The sequence below is a fragment of the Bemisia tabaci genome, chromosome 4 (assembly GCF_918797505.1).
Source record: "Bemisia tabaci chromosome 4, PGI_BMITA_v3".
Lineage (NCBI taxonomy): Eukaryota > Metazoa > Arthropoda > Insecta > Hemiptera > Aleyrodidae > Bemisia > Bemisia tabaci.
The window spans coordinates 15,135,676-15,156,306 of NC_092796.1; the positions used below are offsets into that span (position 1 = coordinate 15,135,676).

A 20,631-nucleotide genomic window follows, 5' to 3' on the forward strand; every position below is an offset into this window, starting at 1 on the left:
ACACTGAATTCTAGTTATTTCTGGAATGAAAAATTTATTCCCTACCATAGATTCATCAGACGTTGATTTTGGGGCTTTTGGCCAGCAAGACATTTGAATAACTTATTCTAATGCCGCAATCACACGCTGAATTTGGCAGCTGAATGTGGCAGTCAACATTCAGCGATCAACAGCTGAAATTTCACAATTCGAGTTATTTTCATCCAAATGTGTATCAAATCTATTCGAATAGTTCAGACAAATCCGACATTATCCGATGGTCGCTGAGAATCGTTGCTGAATTTTGCGCGTGACGCGCAAAATTAAGGCATCGGGCCGATGACTTCCACATTCAAGCCACATTCAGCGCGTGATTGCGGCATAACGCAGAAAATAAACGCTGCTTTATCACTCATGGGTTAATTTTGGAAGTCTTCCAATTGATCAACGTTCCTTACATGAGATTTTGAGGGAGAAACGTGGCTTGCGGTTGTTTAACCTGCACCTTGTCCGACGGTCCGTTATTCCTGTTCCCTCGATTCGATTTCGTTCCTGATCCGAACCTCTCCGGTTGGCGTTGCGTGCAAACCGAGGACGGTCACGCTCCTACATCCCACCGGTCCTCCTGCGGCTCTTGTCGACTTACAGCCTCGCCTTCCCGGCCTAATAACGGCTAACCGTGGGCGACTCCGAAGATACACGCAAGTTGGCAACACCTATTCTACTCCTGTTAAATTCATTATTTATACATTATCGATTACAGGTAAGGCAGCTTGTTTTGGATCAGAAAAAGTCGATTTTCTTACATGCGTCCAAACGGACGAAATGTAGGGATGCTACTTGGTGAGCGTCGCTTCTCATTGCCGGATCCAGCAAATTGGCAACATTGTTTCTTCTCCATTTACATCCATGGAAATGTATCGATTCTTGGAAGGGTCGGGTACTCGGACAAGATTCGATTATTGAACATAGGTTTAAGTGAAGGAACTTCGGTGTTGCCAAATTGCTGGATCCGTTTCTGCCCTACTGGTCCAGTTCCGGACCCCAGAAACCTCCGATTAGAACCTCTTTACAAAGCCCCGCGAGTGGACAATATTGATTTTCTCTGAGTTGAGCCAAAAAATTTAGAAAAGTAAATTCCCTGGCATTTCCCTGATTTCCCGAACACATTTTGGTGAAATTCCTGACAATTGAAGATAAGCTGGATGGTAAGAAGACATGGTAAAAATTTTAACAACAGAAATAGTTTTCAGGCAAAATTTGTCATTCGAAACGTTTATCTCATTCTAAAAGCAAATAAAGGAGACTTGATGATTTTTCCCTGACATTTTCTCTATTTTCCCTGACATTTCCCGGTATTCCCTGACCGTGGCAATCCTGTTCTGACGGGCAGGAAAAACGAGAGTCGGCGGTGGGAAATGGAAAGAAAACAGGAGGCGACAGGCGCGACGGTGCTTCGAGAAGGAGGCGAGTGACTTGGGGGCCGGGACCGCATATTCCCAAACCCCGCGTGGATTGTGAAAAATCTAGCCTGTCCTCAAAATCGTTAGCCGCTGCCTTCTGAGCCCTGCCGCGGTCGGCATGGGCCTCTTCAGCAAGTGGCCTTGGGCACTGCGGCCATCCTCTCTCCTTTCTCCTTTCTCCCGTCTCGCGTCTCGCCGCGCCGTCTGATTGTCTCTTCAACCCTTCGGAATGAATGGGGGTGACCTCGCGGTCCACTCTTTTTGTTTTTCCGGAAAATATCTTCTTCCTCCTCAAAACAAGCCCTTCGCAGAGTTGTCACATGTTGAGTGCATTTTGAAATGCACCATTGACTTGTTCATGAAAAACCGTGATTATTCGATCCACTTGGGACGATTTTTTCAGGTCAGAGTCAAGTCATACCCTGTCTCTTCCGAGATGGATTTCAAATACCAAACATCGATGATATTGATGCAGGCGGCATGTTGCCTCCTAATTTTTCAGTGTCCAAGGGATGTTCGTGCCGAACAGCACGTGTTGTTACTCGGGATATTTGTCCAACCGATATGGACAACGGAAACGGGGAAAATTCGCTTCACGAGGTGCTCGCGGAAGTTTTCGGGGAAAGCCATTTTGAAATTGTCGAAAGTTGTGTCACAGATATTAGGGAAAAATTTAACTGTGTGATAAGAACATCTTTTAAAGAGGATCCTTCAATGACTTTTTTCCAGCAGTGCGAGAGTTGGAAGAGGAAGTTTGTGAATGTAGTAAATTGTTTTTACTCAGTTTACTGGGTGTTATTTTTCTATTTTCGTTCCAGTTTTAATCGCATTTTTATGTTTTTGATACTTTGAAAATTTGAATGTATAATAAATCACCAATTACCTAAGTATACTTGGCCTACATGTGCTCATTTGATCATTCTAATGTTTCCAAACACCGCGAAAAAATTTATCAACCTTGCTTTAAGTAATCATTTTCATTTGAAACAGTATTTTTAGGTTTCTGCCTTCATTCATTATGTTCAGTCTCTCAAACAACGTAGTTGAATGATGAACTTTTTTTGGGGAACATTTATTTTTCATAGAAATTTCTATTCCTATTTAATGGGGTTTTAATAGCTCTCCTATTGATTCGGGTGAGACACCAAGTGCATATTCATCCTCGCAAATGCAGAGACTTTTTTTTATAACTTTTCTTCACCACCAGGTTTACTGTTTATCCTTTCAAGCAAGGTGATAGGTTCTGCGCAGAACTATATAAGTAAAAGAAAGGAAATAATTGAAAAAAGAAAAAAAAAATTACTTGAATTTTTCGTCAAGAATACTGCTCTTGAATCAAGAATAAGGTCACTGGAATAAGGCCGAATCCTGCTTGATATGAGCGGCAGCGGCTTTTTTCTCAAAGTAGGTACGCATTTTGCAGCTTAAGCCAAGAGAAATCTCCTCCTAGCGGCAAATTCAAGAATATTAATTCTTACGTAATCATTTTTTTCCAGTACAAAAGCTCCGCAAATTCCACTAATCAAAGAGGCTTGTGAGATGCATATGCATTGCGCTGCTCTAAAAATGTTCCGAGAGTTTTCCATCAAAAATGTTTTTTACAAAGAACAAAACGGTAGGCATAGCCAATAGACAAGTTTATTGATCATGCGATCAACGAAGGTGACGTCATGACTCTGCATTGCGAAATTTTCTGCATTAAAATATATTTCCACTGCACGTAATTTAGGCATTTTTCGGTGAAAGGGCGTATGAGACGTCCATTGCTGCTAAGATTGTGCAACGTAGTTCTCTATCCGACTGTTTTGCTGTTTATTTTTCGTTGAATCTGCTCAGAGTTTTTCCTGGCGATTTAAAGGACATAAATCGACTGTGAATGAATTTCATTTGCCGCGAACGGTAAGAAAACTGCGCAATCGCAACAGCATGGCAAGCTCCATTCGCCCTTTTACCGAAAAAGTCCTCAAATTCTGCTGTTTCAAAAGATTCAACTGAATAAATAAATATTACATCGATTAATTCGTGGCCAAAACTGTTGAGAAGAAATCAGAGGAAGGGCATGAAGGTTGGACGGAGATGAGAGACTACCTGAGCCGAGCCGGTGCGGAGGAGTCTCGGACCCGCACAAGGGGCTTCGGTTGGGGTCTAAACTGGATTTCACAATCCACGCGGGGTTTGGGAATATGCGGCCGGGACCGCAGTTTGGGCCACGTGACGCTGGGTGCCAGCAGCGCTTCGAAAGCAGAAACGCTCGAGTAATGAGGAGGGATTGTGTGCACTCCCACCTCCAGCGTCTAACGAACCCGCTTCATGCTTCCTTCCGTTGTCGTCGTCGACCTGCCCTCGGAATGGACCCCAGGACAGGATAAGCATTCGAGCACTCCAAGAGCACCACACGTATTCCCTCGAAGAGATCGAACGCATTACACGATAAACGTATTGAAAGTTACCAAAATCAACACAAAAACGAGAGAGCACACATCGAAAGCAGTCAATATGTTCCATCGTGCACGGGAAATGACGTTGCGTAGAGTTATGCAGTTGACATAGTGCCGCAACATTTGGGTTAGTGACCTAATTTATTGGGGTACTACCACAATTAATCGGAAATGCCCAAGTTAGGTCTTACCTCCAACCTCTTTCTTTCGCACGATGCACTGAAAAAAAGTTACGGGCTATCCAGACATACCGTCCGTTCCGGGCTCAGAGGCCGAAAGTTCCGGGTGCTGGAGCCGTAGCTTCGTTTGCTCCAGGTGCTACACCCGGTTCTTTCGGATTCTGAGCCCGGAACGCGGACGGTATGTCCATATAGCCCGTAAGTACGGCTTTCACGATCGCAGCTTTTTTTCAGTGAGGGTTAGACTGGCCCCCAATTTTCCGAAAGTTCTAGGTGCTGGAGCCGTACCTTCGTTTGCTCCAGGTGCTACACCCGGAACTTTCGGATTCTGGGCCCGGAACGCGGACGGTACGTCTATATAGCCCGTAAGTAAGGCTACCATGGCCGGAGTTTTTATCAGCACACTATTTGCCATACTCTTTTGCGGTGTACAGTCTAGGTCTCGTTTAATAACGGACATGTTCGGGTTTACCGGCGACCGCCTGGTTTGTTCTACGGGTCGGGTCGTTCCTCTGAGCGCGCGGGGCGAGGATGCAGGGCGCGCGTGCGTGGAGCCTGGAGAGACGCATCGGGCCGACCCGGGACCCGCGGAGAGAATGCACGGTGGCGGCGGGCTACGAGCCATGAGGCAAGCGGCGAGCGAGCATGCATAATTTATCGGGTTATGCTAACGGATGCCAGCGGACCAACGGACGACCGGACGAACAACGCACGGACCCGGACGGACGGACGGACGAAGGGGCGAAAAATATTCAAAGCCCTTTTCCTCGACGACCATCCTCCGGTTCCGACGTCCAGCATCGCGATCTACCTCGTAGAGATCCAACTCCAAGACCTGAATGAAGTATAAGGAAAATCAAGGGTGCATCTCCCCGTTTGTTGAAATGATAGACACAGAAGACGAAGGGCGTGCGGAGCGATCCTATTGGTTGAAATGGTTGGTACCTATAGACAAAGGAAGGAAATGATGGACTAACTATAGGGCCTCTCGTGAGTTGCCGTTAGTTAGTCTATTATCTATCCTCTGTGTCCATGGCAACCATCCGCTTCTACCGATAGGATCCCTCTATATCCCTTTTGTCTACTTTGTCTGTAGCTTTGTCTATCAATTGCAACAAGCAGCCTATTGGCCGCTTCGCGGCAATATTAACTTTAAAGTTTAAATTATTTGGACGCAGGAATCGGTTCGCCCAGAGAAAATTGACCATCGATCGCTGAAACTTCATCGAGGTTAACCCGGAGGATCTATGGAATTAACTCTTTGCTTCGATTTTTTTGCTTAAATCAACTCATAATATAGTTTCAAACACATTAAATTGAATGCCTTTTTTCGATAAACTACACCATTTCCACGAAAATCGACGATGAAAGTCGTCCGTACCAACCGAACTACGTCATTAAAAAAGTCAAAGATGCCCGGAAACGCGAACACCTCCTTTTCTTCTCTATCAGGCTGTCTAAGAAAACAGACTGAACAGAAATCAATACTTCTTCAGTACATTCCCAAGAAATTCAATACCTCCTCAACAGAAGAATTCAGTACATTTCAATACCTCCAATTGACGAAATTCGAAAAATTTCAATTTCTCGCTCAAATTGCGACAAAAATGACAAAAAATGAAAAAAATTCCGGACCTTTCGGCGGAGTTTCCGCACTTTTTCAGTAATTTCGGACCGCACTCAAAAAATCAGTACCGTTTCCGGACTTGCAGACACCCTGCTCTATGGGCAGACACCTCGAGTGGGCTGCTCGAAGCGGCTGCAAGACGCCATGCCATCATCTCCGCCCGTCTGGACGGAGGGTCCCCGCAGAACTAAGACTTCCCGCTCGGCGGACCGACTTGGTTCGTCGTCGCCGGCGATTAATGAGAAACCTGGCGCGACGTCAGACGTCGGACGTGGCTGCGCCCCGTCCTCGACAGCGTCGGGTTCCCTCTCGCTCCCCGTTCCACGCTTTGATTCGCGGGAAACTCGGAGCGACGGCGACGTTGCGACGCGTCCGACGTCACCGCGGGAGTCGCTGCATTTTCCCGGCCGCGTTCGCGACGGCAACCCTTGGCCGATCTTCGGCAACCGCGGCCACGCCTCGGACCCGCGACGCCCGTGCCCTGCCGCCGTCGCGACGCCTCTCGCTGCGTCGTCGTCGTCGTCGCACGACCCGCCGACCCGTGCGCCAACCATGACTCATCGTCGTCGGATGGAGGAAACTGGAGGTGGCGTGGTTACCCGTTCGGGATAGATACCCACTGACGTTACATGTGCAAACAATGCCGGAAACGGCACTATAGCCCTGGATAGACGATCAAATTCCGAACTAATTCTGATTAAAGTAGACATACTGATGACTGATGGTCACCATCTACCATCAAATTTTGACGGGCCGCACTTATTTGTTCAAAGTAAGATCAGAATGGAGTGCCACCATTCATCATTTCCTGCCACAGGAAACATTTCTGCCAAGTTTTCATTTTAAATTGAAGCAAATTAATATGTTTAAGACTGATGACTCCCGACACTATGATGCTACTTTGATCGAAATTGGTTCGGGAATTTGATCGTCTATCCAGGGCTTATGTGGAAAAATCAATTTGACTATGTGAGTCGACGCCACAAAAAGAATTGATTCAACTTTAATTTTTGTACTCACAAAGTCAACTTACTTTACTGACTGTTACTAACTTCGTTAACAGTCACTTAAACTTGAAAATTTGTAAAGCATCAAGCCCGATTTCAAACTAGGGGCTTCAAAGAGGCACATCAATAGAATTGTTCACCGCTGCTTTCCGAAGATCGTCGGTGCGAAGATCTTTGTAGGTTACGGATGTATTTGCGACGTACCGAAGATCAGCTCTTGAGATTTTCAAGGGAATTCGTGCAGATATGGCTGAGAAATTGGAGAATTAGTGCCAGTTTGAAGGCCCCAGTTTGAAGGCAAGCTGGACGCTGAGGAGTCCACTCGGCAAAAATAGTAGAATCCAATCCGTGCTCATGCCGTTGGGGTTGTTTTGAAAGTAAATTAACACCGGAGTTTTCCGAAACATTTTCAACAGAGAAAAGGAACCACGGGGCATCAGCTGGTGAATGTTATAGGACAGCCCATTTCTTACGAGGAAACAATAATTGTACCCATTTGTTTGAAAATTTCTAAGAATTTCCCATGGGTTACATAGAAAATGTCTCCGTGCTTTTAAAACGAATCAATTCAACCGCTCTCTCGTAAACATGGAACCGCCCGGTGAAATTAGCAAAAGCTGACGTCACTTGGTTCTCGTTGGAGAAACGCTACCTACTGTACCCAGCAAGTTGTGAACTATTTCCTAATAGATACTGTTCGCCGTATCGTCACTACTTACAGGGATTCTCCATTACATCGCATTGGATGCAAACAATCATAACAATGGCGCCGAGGCTTTCAATGCCCCCGATGGGCGTAAATCGAAATATTGCGTTTCTGTGACGTAACACCAATGCCTTCTTGGTTGGGCTCCCGACTCGAATATGCGTTCATTACATATAGAGCTCCAAATGGTGCATGGGGTTCATTGCCTGAGTTTCAGAGAGATGGGGGTACACAACGAAGCGTTGGGTAACAGTTTCGACACTGGAACTCAACGGAGGGTTCTGTGATTTATCTCTTGGTCTCTTCATTCGAAGACGCAAAATGCCAGAGATGAAGACAGTACAAGGTTTAGATTTTTTCTAAGTCTCCTATATGGCACACATATTAATATCCTGTAATTCTCAGTAAAGTATTAGACTTTGATGTTGGTGACTACTGGCAACGGGGACTTCTAGGTCACTAATTCGAAAATAAACAGGAATCATAAATCTCGCCAATCAATATGTCTACTAAAACAGGCTCGCCAAAAATCCGTACTTTTTCAGTACATTCCCAAGACATCGTTGGTTGACTTGTTGGTCTTAAAGGGTTGAAAAAAGACTGTTGTGCTCCAAGAGCATTTCATTTATCCCCCTAAAAGCTCCCATTCCGGGTCTCAACTGGACCACGTTCAGCAGAAAGGAACCAAGGCGACATCAGCTACTAACTACCAATTTAAATTGGGCAATTTCATTTTGTACACGAGACCTGTTATGCAGATTTTTGTGCAAACGTCAGTGAATTTTCTGCGTAGTGCGAAGCAAAATCCTTCAAAGGACCCTACAACAAAACGGCCAAATCGGCCTAAACACGGAATCGTACGATTTTCTCAGGGATGATAGAGGGTCTTCCCAGACACTCAAAACTGGTCATATTTTTTGCCTAACCCCCAGGGAAAAGGGGGGAGAGGGGGTCAAAGTCAAAACCTTTAAATTAGCATAACTTCTCAACGGTTTGTCGTAGAAAGATGATCTTGGTGTCAAAATTTCCAGAAAAATGAGAGCTTTCAGAATATATGTATGAAATTAATTAAATTTTAAAATTTGACCCACTTTTGGGGCATTTTACAAGGTCCCCCTTTCGTAAATTTTCGTTTTTTGAGATTTTCGGTTGTTCGGTTCGCACGGATTAAGACAAAAACAATTTCAAATGAAAGTAGAGCGTTTAAGCTTTAAAACAAGCCCAAGATGATCTTGGGGAAACGATTAGAAGCGGAGTTATGAGTCTTCAAAGTTGACGCGGCGCGCGGGAACCTTGTATGTTCCGAGTCTCAAGGTCACCTGCGCGCCCCGGATTGCCTGCAGGTTGCAAGTTTTTGTGTTTTTATGCTTCTGTAGGTCATTTTTAATGTAAATCATTCAATGAAGATAGAATAATCAGAATTTTTTTAATTTTACACAATGGGCCTCGGGCGAGGTACACCTCATTAACGTCAAAAAATTTTAACTGCGTTTCAAGTAGCCCCCTCAAGAATAACTAAGACTTGTTTTGAAGCTCAAAGCTCGTCTGCTTCTACGAGAAACTATTTGGCTTTACCATGTGAGTTCCGTCAAGCGCTGTAGCTTATAGCTCAATTAAAAAAATTTAAAATTAGGGGTACCCCAAAATTTGGCATCAATGGGTTATAATTTCTAAATGGTTCAGTTCTGTATGGAGCATATGTACATTTGAACTGAGGGTCCATGGTTTCCTCTAAATTATAAGAGCAGAATCGTCATCGTCAGCAAATGTTTAATGAGGTATGATGGACATAATGGTTGATACTCTAAGCCCCCTCTCGCTCCTCCCGTAAAATTAAAAAATTTCGATTATTCTATCTTCATTGAATGATTTACATTAAAAATGACCTACAGAAGCATAAAAACACAAAAACTTGCAACCTGCAGGCAATCCGGGGCGCGCAGGTGACCTTGAGACTCGGAACATACAAGGTTCCCGCGCGCCGCGTCAACTTTGAAGACTCATAACTCCGCTTCTAATCGTTTCCCCAAGATCATCTTGGGCTTGTTTTAAAGCTTAAACGCTCTACTTTCATTTGAAATTGTTTTTGTCTTAATCCGTGCGAACCGAACAACCGAAAATCTCAAAAAACGAAAATTTACGAAAGGGGGACCTTGTAAAATGCCCCAAAAGTGGGTCAAATTTTAAAATTTAATTAATTTCATACATATATTCTGAAAGCTCTCATTTTTCTGGAAATTTTGACACCAAGATCATCTTTCTACGACAAACCGTTGAGAAGTTATGCTAATTTAAAGGTTTTGACTTTGACCCCCTCTCCCCCCTTTTCCCTGGGGGTTAGGCAAAAAATATGACCAGTTTTGAGTGTCTGGGAAGACCCTCTATCATCCCTGAGAAAATCGTACGATTCCGTGTTTAGGCCGATTTGGCCGTTTTGTTGTAGGGTCCTTTTCAAACTAATCCGCACAAACGTTCTATTGCAAGAAATAAAATCGTCCAGTTTTTGGAAATAGCTGATGTGGCTTGGTTCCTTTCTGCTAAACGCGGTCCAATATTAATTGGGCAGTTTAATATTATACATGAGACCTGTTTTGCGGATTTTTGTGCAAATTTCAGTGAATTTTCTGCATAATGCGAAGCAAATTCCTTCAAATTTTCGAAGAACCCGCACAAACGTTCTATTGTACGAAATTAAATTGCCCAGTTTTGTGTGGCTTGGTTCCTTCCTGCTAAATGCGGTCCAATTTTAATTGGACAGTTTAATATTATACATGAGACCTGCTTTGCGGATTTTTGTGCAAATTTCAGTGAATGTTCTGCGTAGTGCGAAGAGAATTCCTTCACATTTTCAGAAGAACCCGCACGGACGTTCTCTTGTAAGAAATTAAATTGTCCAGTTAAATTTGGAAATTGATGTGGCTTGGTTCCTTTCTGCTAAACGCGGTCCAATTTTAATTGGGTAGTTTAATATTATACATGAGACCTGTTTTGCGGATTTTTGTGCACATTTCAGTGAATTTTCTGCAAAGTACGAAGCAAATTCCTTCAAATTTTCAGCAGAACCCGCACAGACGTTCTCTTGTAAGAAATTAAATTGTCCAGTTAAATTTGGAAATTGATGTGGCTTGGTTCCCTTTTGAGTCCCTTTATACTGAGAGTCAAGACAACGCCCCTTCATGGAGTTACAAACGGGAATAAAGATTGCACAAATTGAACGTTTTTCGTAATCTTTGATCGGCCCATTCTCAAATTCCTTTCTCCGTTCCTTCTCTCATTCCGTTTGTTCCTTGCCGAACCCGTAATTCCCTGGTCCATTCCAGATTATAATCTTTGCAACCGGTGAAAATGTAATCTATATTCCCGTTTGTGACACTGTGAAGGCCTAAAATACGGGAACCAATCAGAAATGGATTCACATTGTCTTGACTCTCAGTATAAAGGGACTCTAGTTCCCTTCTGCGACACGCGGTCCAATTCTTCATCATTTACACCTCGTCTGATGGTCCATTTTCACCGCGGGCCGCTGAGCAAAAGTCGAGCCGCAACGCGGACGTGCAGTCGGGACGATAAGCCAAAAACAGGTCGGCGGGAAAGACGCGTGGAGTCACAAACTTTCGACTAAAAATAGTCGAATTCTTTTCGGTGCCAGCGCCGCCGGTCGGGTTCACAACACCGTTCCCCCGCGGGAGAGCCGCGTAACTCCAGCACGAACCCGCGTTCAGATACGCGGTTTTAGCTCGCGTTGCCGCGGCAGAACAGCGCCAACGCCGACGGCCAAACAACCTACTGCTTTCATGGGAATGTGTTCGACGGACGCCCCGAGTCTCGCCTCTCGTTTACGCTTGTGCTTTTCACGACTTTGAGGGCTCAAGTTCACCCCTCGTAACTCGCGATTTTTTATTTCGCCCGTTAAAGTGCATGCAATACAATCGATATGTATCGAAGCGTAGTTCCTCACCTCAAGTCGATTCTTTTAAATGCATTTTAATGGAAACTTGCAAAAATCGTAATTTACACTGGGGAAAAAAACACATTGGATCTAGAGTCTAGACTCGTGAAAACATTGACAAGAAAAAGGACTCTTGATTCAAGCAGATTTAGGCTTAAATCAAAAGGAAATCCGCTCAAATTAAGATGCTTGGTTCTTGAATCTGATTGAATCAAGAGCTTTTTTTCTTGTCTTTGTTTTTAAGAGTCTGGGCTAGATCCAATGTTTTTTTTTTTTTCTTTTTTTTCCCAGTGTACCTTCTGGAAGACAAGGTGCCTTATTTAGCGTAAATGCATTTTCCTTGAGAAACCGTTCTCTCATTGGTTCAGAATTTAGATGAATGGTCCTTTCCTCTCCAGACGATGTAATTATTGCAACCTCGTTCAAGATTAGATCATGGCGGATAGTTTCGAGGGAAAAATATTCAGAATGAAAAGAGAAACTGTCGACATAACTGTTCGTAATACAAGGGACTTAGGGGGGAAAACACCTACCCTGAGAGCAATAGTAATTAAAATCCACGGCAAATAAGTTTACGCACTTTTAGACAGGGACAGAGGATCCGCCATCTTGATTCTTGCATTAATTTTCTATGTTAAACCGACGTCGCGCGATCTTCGCTTTAAGTCGAGGAGGGCGTTAACTTGTTTGGTCGTGAACTCTACTGATCGTGCATTCCGTACACAGGACGTTAGAAATTCATCGATACTTTAAAACTTTAAAAGTGTTTCCTACTACAACAGAACTCATCAACTTAAAAGAAAAACTCCATATTTGTCTTATGCATTTTAATCAATAGACTTTTAATTTCAGACGTACTGATACAGAATGCTGACTCAAGAGTTCGAGAGAAAGTTTTCGAAGGAAGAACAATTGAGAAGAATACTTGAGCGTTCAATAATGCGGGATTACAAGTTGCGAGCCGATCAATCGTCCGTGCGAAGTAATTAAGTTCGTATAAAAAAAAGTGAGTCCAAAATATGAAGAGGAGAAAGGAGAGGACGACAAGGGGGAAAATCCTAATATTAAACGGACGAGGCAGCAGATAAGGCAACCGGATTTGCAAGTTGTTGAGTTCGGGTTCCATGACCTGGAGCCGTGTTTGCCTCCTGCTTATTTGATCACAAACCACGGCAAATACGTAACCATTTGCAGAGCGCGATTTCGCGAAAATGCCTGATGGAATGTGCGAGTGAAATTCTGCGGTGTGTCAAACACGGGCAACTTGCACACTCTCGCAAAAAAAGAAAGAAAAAAAAAACAGTGTGCATCAATTGTTTCACTCGGCTGATACGTACCTCAAAATTTGGCAGGAAAAAGCTAAAATTTTAACACCCAACCTATTGAAATAGCAAAGTTAAGGAACAAATTAGGATACACTTACGTGGAGTTTTGGATACGCGAAAACCAATCCTTTTTATTCGGAGAAAAAATTGCTGTGCCTATTTTCAATGTAATGTTAATTTTTTTATAATTATTTCACTTATTTATCTAGGTATAGCCATTCTTAAAAATAATTTACGTTTTTTCAAATGCTCAATGTGTATTTTCTTTCTTTCTCTCTTTCTTTTTTCCCTTTCCAAAAGTATAAGTTATGTTACAGGTCTCCTAAAGATTAAAAACACCTGGCGAATAATTACACCTCATTTTACATAGGAAATCCGATGGAACTCTAATTTTGACCGCGTTTTACAGAGATGATTTTTACACAGGGACGAATTTGTACAAATGCCTATTTTTGTGGGGAAATCTTTGCTGGAAAAATGCGAGCAAATTTGTTCTCTCTTGCAAAAGTTGTACGAGGTTCGCTCATGAAGTTCACACTAGCACTTCACCTGAAACATCGACAAAAATAGGAGCCTAGCTTGCAGAAGACAACCACAGATATTCAACAAATGAAAATTTTTCACTGAAAATAAAGACCGAAATTTAGAGACAATAGATCTATGAAAAACAAACACGATCTTCGGAACACCCGAAAGCGCTAAATACGATGTGAATTTCCGCTGTTCAGGTATAACGGGTGCTTTCCTTCGGGGAAACGAAAATTTCTGCGAAAAAGATGACGCACCGCGATCGGGTCACTGGTCGTGGTCACTCGTTTTTCCAGTTTCACCGTCGATCGGTAGGTGGACTGCCGACAGTGGCAATTCTAGAAAGGTGGCAGCACTATTTTTCCTCCATTTAAATGTATATAAAACAATTAATTCCTGGTGAGGCAGCTTGCCGCACATAAAATCGATATTTTCAATGGATTTAAATGGAGGTAAACAGTGTTCCCAACTTGCAAAATCGCCACTGACTGCTGATAAAATATGCTGAGGATGAACGCCGTATGAGGCATCTGGTATCGGCATATTTTCTCCGCTATGGTGAAATATTCTAGAAATCTCAGGAACATTTTTTGGAGGATATTCCTCGAAATTTAAACCAGTGTATCCTACAATTTCGATGAAAAGTATTAAAAGCATTACGCAGAAATTAAACTGTGATTGGAGAAAATTCGGCAACATACGAATATTTGTACGGCTTTTTTTCCCTCACAGGAGAGCAGAGAGCGCGTATAGGCAGACTTAATAGCTACGACGTCATCTGATACACTGTCGCTGATGTATGGTTCTAATTCAAGCAGAAACAGCCTCGTGGTATTCATGATACTGACAAATCGCAGCACTATTCTCGCTTTCAAAATACCTCGTATCAGATGGGTAATAAATAGACGTACGATCTTGGAGGCGAATCCTTAAAACGCGTGCTTGATTCGGACTTGAAGTTATGCTTTTAGTTTTCACTGGAGCCATCAAACATCGAAATTTTTAGGGCACCCATGAACAATCCTATGAGCTGATGGTACCAATAACAACCAAAAACGAAAAGTTGAGCTTTTGTAGACTAAGGTTCTTTTTCTCTAAGGGGGACTAAATAAAGGAACAATACTAGCATTGCACTCACGTGTAGAGTACCTAGATAGGGAGAGTACAACCATGTCGTAACATGGAGCTATTAGGGCCTGAAAAGGTAGCCAACCTTGTCACCTTGATAAGAAACATGTCACTGTCAATCTTCAGATTCCAATATCAAACCAAGATGGCCAAGAATGATCTTAAATGGGCGTTCTTCCGCAAAAATGAGTGAATTTATGCAAAACTAAGTAAAATACGTGCTCTACACGCGACGGTTTGTAACAATTGTAATAATATATCACTCTAGATGATTTGAATTCATAGATTTTGGCTCCATGGCCTAACCTCAAAATTACGGTCATGCCCGTACTCTCCCTATCTAAGTAATCTACTCACGCACAGGAATAACCAAAAACTTAAGGTTGTTTACGAATCCGCTCGAAAAAAGTATAAATAAAATGAGAATATCACTCTCCAAATTGCATTTATTGTAAATGCAGGAGTTGTACAGTCTCGATAACATCGCAATGCTAATAGTTCCTTGCTGTAAAACGTAGCCACACAACACCTACGTCGAATACCGCAGGATTAACGCGGTCACCGAATCGGCCTAATAGTCGACGGAAGCGGCAACACCGGCGGGGGAAAACGCAGAGACTTGACAGCAGCGCTCGGCGAGGTCGATCGCCGAGGAGGAGGAACAGAAAGCCCGGCTGCCGGGTGAGGCCCGAAACTCCGCGGGCGCCACCGAGGCCCGGCGCAGCTTTTCGCGAAGCCCGGCAACCCCGCCGAGACAAGATTTACAACATTGTTCCATCGTTACGGTCGTACCCGCTGACCCTGCCAGCGCACCCCCTACCCTCGCCCCCACCGAAACCCCACTCCGGCCGCACTAAAAGCGTGGTCCCCCAGGCCCCGGCCGTGGCTCCGGGGTCCCCCGACGGGCACTCTGAGGGCCTCCGTTGCCACGGAGGGGCCGTCCATAGCTGAGTTATCGCTTCACCCTTAAATGGCGGACGTGTTCCGTAAAAAAGGCCTATGTGGCTTGCAATTAAATTCTCTTGACACTGCTAACTTATCTGAAAGCTCTGCTACGCATTTAGCCCCAAGATGAGCCATCACTTCACCCTGAAATGGCGGACGTGTTCCGTAAAAAAGGCCTGTGTGGCTTGCAATTAAATTCTCTGGACACTGATAACTTTTCTGAAAGCTCTGCTACGCATTTAGCCCCGAGATGAGCTCTGCATTCTTCCACATGTTGCTGTGAAAAATTCAATTTTCAGCATATGGTATGAGAAACTGCATGATTCTAGCAGTATTTCTAGCACTTGTGACAATTTCGTCGAGTATATCCTCAGTGTCAGGACCCGTAAGTTCAGGTTTGAATTTCCTTGAATTTATAGATACCGATCATAAAAGGTACGGAACCTTAGGCGCGTCTAGACGCGGCGTCCTGGACGCGGCGTCCAGACGCCGATAAATCTGTCTAATGATTTTTGCGCGGGGACGGCACCTTAGCGGCGAAGAGACGCTGCGGAAAACGCCGATCGAGGACGCTCCGATCTGTCGCGAACAGATCGGAGCGAAGACGCCGAGAAATTCCGCTCAGTCCGCTGCCTTTCCTACCGATTTTTGAATGTGTTTAGTTCGACAAACCCACGAATCGATCACAAAGGCCGTGAATTGATCGACAAAAGCCGCGAATCGATCGAAAATTCCGTGAATCGATCGACAAGAGCCGTGGATCGACCGACCCACCCGTGAATCAATCGACAAAAGCCGTGGATAGATCGACAAACCTGTGAGTCTATCGACAAACCTGTGAATCGATCGACAAACCTATGAGTCGATCGACAAACCTGCGAATCGATCGACAAACCTATGAGTCGATCGACAAACCTGTGAGTTGATCGACAAACCCGTGAATCGATCGACCAAGTTGTGAATCGATCGAATTACGTCGATTGGTTCACGTTTTGGTTTTTCGATCGATTCATGTCGATTGACTAGATACCGGTTTTCCTTTTAATTGTCAATCATTTCTCGTCTATCGATCCACATTTTTTGTCGATCGAATCGACACCCGTTTTTTAGTAATTTGTCCATCGATTGGTGTCGATCGATTCACGTTTTTATTTTTCGGTCGATTTTTGTCGATCGAATCCACACCCTCCTAAAAAAAAGCGCGTACAGCCATTTTCGCGGCCCAGAGCATACTGTCCGATCAACGAAAATTCGAGAAATTGACGGCGGACAGAGCGGAAAAAATCCACGGATTCCGCTCCTAAGGTGCCGTGCTCCAAAATGTGAGCGTCTTCTCGCCCTCGACTCGGTAGCAGCATTTTCCGCCGGCGTCCAGGACGCCGCGTCCAGACGCGCCTAAGGTTCCGTAGCTAAAGAGTACGCGGCCGTGTCGTTCCCAACTAATATCCAATCCACCTACAATAATTCAGGAGGAATCACAATGAAAAAAACATGGACACATGGATTGTGCAGGAGGAATCGTCCCCAGGTGTAAGGGCGCAAATGGAATTGGCGACTCACGAATTTTTTGAGGGTCCGCGTTTGGCCATTTCAAAGTGCGCCAAAGCATAAGCTACAAGCGCATTTTGCTTGGTAACGTTGCATGGTGGCAACGATCATGGTGTCAACAAACCAAAAATCTGATCATGGAGTCAACGATTGTTGACGTCGTGATCAGGCAGTAAAACGCAAAAATGGGCCCTGAGCATGGTGTCAACGATCACGGTGTCAACAAACAGAAAAATATCTTCCTTGTGAGTAAAATTAAAAAATTAAGTGTACAGGAGAGGTCTGGGTCACGTATAGTTGGATTAGGTTAGTTTAGGTCAGGTAAGGTTAGGTTAGGTTAGGTTAGGTTAGGTTGGGTTAGGTTAGGTTAGGTTAGGTTAGGTTAGAGTGAATAACACAAGAAAAACAAGACTTGAGATTTAAAAGGTGTTATTGAGGCAAGTTTTAAGTTTCGTTGACGTCGTGATCGTTGACACCGTGATCATTTTTCATGAGGGTCAGAATTGTTTATTTTTGGATGATCATGGTGTCAACAAAAACTTAAAAAAACTGTTTATTGACACCATGATCGTTGACACCATGCTACGTAATCTTTTGCTTAGGGTACTCAGTCAACAGAATAACTGTAACCGTCCATTTGTAATTAACCCCAGGAAAAACGGCGAACACACTCTCTTTGCCGACAAGGTCAGGTGGGTCCGGTCCCGTCCCGTCCCCATCGGAAGTTCACCCGCAGTTCTATGTGTTACAAACAATATCCGCTTCTCAACTTCTTCGGACTTCTTAAAGCGGACAACAAGCGGAAGACTATAGTCTGTCCCAGATACGAAGAGCCCTGGAAAATCAGAGTAATTAGCACTATTTGGCGGGTTGGGGTGCCTCGACCCTCGTCACCTGTCATCTCGTCGCCTCTCACATGCGTCGCACAGAGGGTCGCAAGCCACCTTGAGGCAACGCATACTCCCTTCGCATCTTTCCGCGATGGTTTTCCCCGAGGCCCAGGAGCGGATTCCCGGCGTAAGACGCCAACGCGCCGCGGAGCTCATAACCAACCCTCTGTACGGTGCGGGGTTTGCTCGGTGATTAGTCGGGCACAATAGAACGAACGATACCTTGCTTCTACATAGTGCAAATTATTCTGATTTTCCAGGGCTCTTCGTATCTGGGACAGACTTATATCTCCGCCCCTTGAGAGACGCGGCCTGCAAGTCGCAAGCTCCTCTTCGCACCAGGCTCGGGTCGCTTGTAACTCGCTTGGAAACCGTAAAGCTCTCGTTACGCGATCGTACTACCGGCAAATTCCAATTAAGTGGTGACTGATGCTCACCGTCTACCGTTAAATTACAGGCATACACGATGAGGTTTTATCATCAGTCGTCATTCCTCCACCTTACTGCCAGAGTCGGGTCTGGCTGGTTGAAATGCATCTCATTTTTTACGCGACTTGATGCGTCTGTCTTAAGGCCCAGATACACCTGCAAGTTACAAGCTGAAATGCAACTCATTTTTCCCTAGACGCGACTTGATGCGTCTCTCTTGAGGCCCAGATACACCTGCGAGATACAAGCGCTTGTTAAAAGTGAAACAAAACCAGGCAACGAGGATTTCGATAGCTCAACACTGCGCGATCGAAATCCTGGTTTCTTATTGGTATTTCGCTTGCAACAAGCGCTTGTAACTCGCAGGCGTATTTGCCGCTTTAAACTCAGTTCAAACGATTGCTAAATTTGTTGTAATGAACAAAATGCACCTACGGCAGTCTTGTCTCCACGAAACGTTTCACGGGATTCGTCCCAGGGAAAAATCTCATTACCGAAATTGGAAAAAAAAATTGAGTTAGTCAATACTAACCACAGTGTCAACTAAGAGTTGTTGTGGAGTCTCAGGAACGCCTTAAAAAGAAGAAGAAGAGGAAGAAATTTTGCTGTGTTGTTAGACGGAAAAAAGCCCAGTAGTTTCATTCCTGCGATTCTAACTTGGGAAAAGTCACGTGAAACGTGACGTAGAGACAAGGCGTACGTATTAGACGTCGAAAAATGGGATGAAGCCGATTCCATTCAAAACCGCCGATTTGATTCTTTGGGCTTTCAAGACTGTCACACCTTTGCTGTGTTGTTTGAAGGAAAAAAGCCCAGAAGTTTCATTCCTGCGATGCTAACTTGGGAAAAATCACGTGAAACGTGACGTAGAGACAAGGCGTACGGTATTAGGCATCGAAAAATGGGATGAACCCGCTTCCATTCACGAAAAATGGGATGAACCCGCTTCCATTCAAAACCGCCGATTTGATTCTTTGAGCTTTCAAGGCTGTCACACCTTGGCTATCACCTAGTTGCTGCGGATTGCGGCTGAGCTATGTCCCCGAATTTGGGCGAAATGACGTCACCGAGAGACTGGATGGTTAGATAATGAGACTGCCCGTCGCGTCGACGTCGTCTCCCGACCACGAGGCTCCTCCTGGATGACCTTCTGGCGAGCGCCACGACGTTTCCCACCGTGACTGCCGTGCCGCCTCGCGCGGAAAATGGTTCGGTCGGATCCTCCGTCGTGCAAGACGGTGCGGTGGCGCGGATGAACCTGGCGTCGCCGGCGCCGCGGCGCCCATCGCCATCCCATATTCCCATCCCGTCTCCGAGCGAACGGCGAACGCGGCTCGACCATCAAGGCCACACGCTGATTCGACTCGAGAGCTGCAGAAAATTCGACATGATAGACTCCAGTCGAGTCACTTCTAGCGACTAGACGTGGCGTCAGAGTTTTTATTCGTCTAGATGCTATTCCGACTGAATTTTGCGATAAACAGCTACTATTTCAGGGAAAATTTAGATATATTGAAAGATACTGAAAAGCTATCATTTTCCCAACGCACATAAATGCTTTAAATACGAGGGAGCTATAGCCTCTGATTGCAGATATAATCCACTTCAACTGTATTTGCAATTGGGAACTACGATTTCTCGCGGTATTTCGCGCGACCTACCCGGTATTCCCTGCCTATGGCAACCCTGCTTATGGCCTTCTGACAATTATTCTGAAAAACTTGGGGAAAGTTCTTCTGAAGATTACGAAAAGTCCTTAATTTAACCGATTAAAACTGAAGAAGTCTTGGATCGGGCTAATCAAGGCCCTACAAGTGCTTACTTTAATTTTGAGCAACTGTGACGATTCATGGACCCTGGCAACCCTGATTTGAGCCTTCCGACACTTATTTTGAAAGACTTGGGGAGAGTTCTTCTAAAGTTCACGAAAAGTCCTTATTTTAACTGATTGAAACTGAAGAAGTCTCGGATCGAACCAATCAAGGCCCTACAAGTGCTCATTTAGATTTCGAACAACTGTGACGATAAACTCTAATTCGGTTTGTCCGCGGTCATAGGAGTAATGAAAGGCTTGAAATTTCGCGGAACGCTCAGGATAGAATAGGAGTCACCGCTGGGAAGGTTGAGGAAAGTGGAGCAGCAGTTACGGCTTATTGATTTTCCCTCCAGCTTGTGCTCCTCCAGCCCGATGGGGAAATAAAAAGGGCTCCCCGTCTGAGCGCCCCCGGCCCCTGCCCGCAGCCCCACGACAACACCCCCGCGCGACTCTGCAATTTTCTAGGAGCGACCATCGCGCTTCCCCACGAGATGGGGGGTTTTACGATGCGGTCGCGGGGATTTTGACGACCCGGAAAATCCGGAACTAGACGAGACTGGACCAGTTGACATGGTAAGAATTCAGGCGTCTCAGGACAAGTTCCCTCATCAAACTTTCATATCCAACACGTTGGATCAGAGTTTCCCATAATTTCTTCATTTTCAAATTCCTTG

General features: G+C 44.7%; 1 protein-coding gene across 9 annotated transcripts in view; it reads right to left on the reverse strand.

Annotated features, from left to right (window-relative positions):
- Smr (nuclear receptor corepressor smrter) overlaps window positions 1–20,631 on the reverse strand; it is a 150,623-nt gene that overhangs the window by 107,516 nt on the left and 22,476 nt on the right. The gene's annotated exons all lie outside the window — the stretch shown is intronic.